Here is a 2,917-nt window from a genome sequence, read left to right on the forward strand (position 1 = left end):
GTTTGCAAATCCATTATCTCGTAAGTTAATGCCCTGGAAGGTGTCTTTTGACTGTCACAGGATGATAAGTTGCCATTCAAACACAAGCTGCATTTAATGCATTCATCAACGAATGTTTCCGTTCTCAATTGTCGTAAGTTTCTCAAAATATTTCTTATTTCGTCGTGGCAAACTATTATACTGACCGATTTTGACTGAAGAACATTAAAGAGATGATCGACATAAAGAAAGCACCCTCGGTAGAAGCAAAGCAAGTAGACAAACGTAGGACCATCCATTCGTCGTTTCATTCCCACGGCACAGATCAAAGATTCTGGGTCCCATTGACAGCCTGTATCATCAATTATATAATTAAAAGCACCATATAACTCTGAGAAATGACTAGATATTGTTGAAACTGCCCTGGAACGAAAGTTTCAGCGAGTGTCGCTCGCGTATGGCAGTTTAAATCCTTTCTCAGTTAGCAATACAGTTCGTTTTGATGATTTGCTGAAAAACGAATGGAATGTAGTATTATCACTTACAAAGATGCGTACTTGTCATATGATTCTGGAGGCATGTAACAGTACCAAATTCAGGTAGTGTGCGTAACAATGAATAAACAGCGCATGGAGACGGAACTGCTTCACCAGTTGTTGTAGTCCTCTTTCTCTGCCCTCCATTACTGAAGCGCCATCATCTGTTTGACTAACCACTTTTCCTTCCACATTCCATTCTTTCAATACTGCATGAATAATGTTTGACAAACCTTCAACAGTTTTATCTCCAGAAACATCGTAAAATCCAACGAATCTTTCCTCAATTTTGTCTGCAATACAGTATCTGAGTATTATAATCATTTGACTCTTGCATGACGTGTCTAATGTTTCATCAGCCTGAATCGAAATGAAACTGCAGTTCTGAATTTCAGATTTACAGTATCTGAGTATTATAATCATTTGACTCTTGCATGACGTGTCTAATGTTTCATCAGCCTGAATCAAAATGAAATTGCAGTTCTGAATTTCAGATTTTTTTTCTCATTAACTGCCAAAGCCATCATCTATATTACATCATTCTGTATATCTGAAGAAGTTCCTTTATAGGTTGAAGATGATGACAGATGGTCTCGCATTAATTGCTCTCCTTGAGCTAGTAAATCCAAGATTTCCAGTTAGTTACCGTAGTTGCTAGAGGATTCGTCTTCTCGATGGCCGCAAAAGGCTAGTTCTTGTTTACAAATAAACAGAATTGCCTGAATAAGACAACACTCTCATGTTGAATGCAGCTTGTTCATTTTATTTCGTTGCCGTCAGACGAGCGGCTTCAGAAAGAGCGTGCTCAATTCTACTTTTGGCCAATAACTGAAATGATTCTTTGTTCTGCAGGTGGCGTTTTGATATCTGATGCTTTTGTGCTTTCCTGTCAAAGTTCTTTATTGTACAAATGCCCTCACTGCACCATTCCTTTTCACCACCGAACAGAAGATATATATAACAATATAATCTGTTATTAACTGCATTCGCAGACAGCCAAGTATACTTTTCGTACCAGGCTGTCTGAAAAGTGCGTTTTTGTTTGGCTTCACTTAAAATTACACTGAGTACAGGAATAGGTCGTTTGTCGTGCAATTCGCACTTTTTTCGTTCGGTAATGTAGAAAAAGGCGTTTTTAATAAAAAATTCTATATGGTGTGCAGTTGCTGGCTCACTCATGTTGGCGACACAACGAAAATATGCGCTAAAATCACACAAGAATGACTATGAACACAAACCGCGCGACTGTTCACTTTCGTGTTAAAAGCCAGCATAGAAGCGGCAGAAACTAGTCTCGATACCCGCTACCAAGTGCAGCCCACCAGCCTTCGTGGAAGAGGAAAAGTGGAGAGGAGCCGAGAATGCCACTAAAGCGCGCAGGCGCACACAGCCAGGTAAGGGAAGGAAGGCAGAGACTGGGAGCAGTCGAGTCCCAAGCAGGCAAATACACCAATACTCAGAGTGCAGCGCGGGCTATAACACTGATGTCTTCGCCCGTTTAGAGCTCTTAGTGGAAAGTTATTTATATTTTTGTTATGAATTACTATTGCATCTTTTTTTATTAGGAATACAGGGGAGACTAAGTCTCAAAGTCTGCCCACACGCTACGCCACTGCTCTGGTGATGCTTTTAATTACCGTTTACGCATCTTCTACTGGACGGTAGCACGCAGCACGAACTAAATCAGTGTTTTGGTTGGTACTCTATCGACACCTGCCGTGGCCGGCCTGTCCTGCTCTGCGTGTCGGGCAGTCCTCGTACGCGCACGTCCTCTTATGAGGTGCGGACGGCCAACAGCACGTCGCCTGCTCGGTGCTACACCGTCCTTCAACCGCTTTCCACAGACACTCACGACAGCGACACGAGAACGGTCCACACAGCTCAGCCGCTTCCGAGGCTCCGGGCCCTTCGTCTGTCTTTTCCAGTGGATTTCCTTCAGACTCGCCGTAGCCAGTAGTCAAAACGTTTCGGGTTATTTCTTACCTCAAATTACTTTTGACGTGTGTAATCGGTTTTCACCTTGAGGAACAATGACATATGGCTCACCAATGCTTTTTCGTCGGTATAATTGCAGTCATCGGTAAGTGGAATTCAGTGATGTGAATTCCGCAGATCTAACAAGTAATCACGGAGCGAAGGTACTTAAGAGTGTAGGGATTTTTGTACTGCTGCTGTTAAATGGCCTCGAACCCGGAACTTCGTTCCACTCAGCAAGAAAACTTGCACTGCATTGATAAGACGCAGCGTACAATACTTGTACCTTTGACTTTACAAAGGTTTAAAGACGTGTCGTACGAAGTAAACCGTTATATCGCTGAAAAGTAATTCAACTGGCCTAGAGATGAGGCAATTAACTCTTAATTCCCAGAACGGTCAACAATTAGACAGATATGCTTGGAAAT

The sequence above is a fragment of the Schistocerca serialis genome, chromosome 4 (genome assembly GCF_023864345.2).
Source record: "Schistocerca serialis cubense isolate TAMUIC-IGC-003099 chromosome 4, iqSchSeri2.2, whole genome shotgun sequence".
Taxonomy (NCBI): Eukaryota; Metazoa; Arthropoda; class Insecta; order Orthoptera; family Acrididae; genus Schistocerca; species Schistocerca serialis.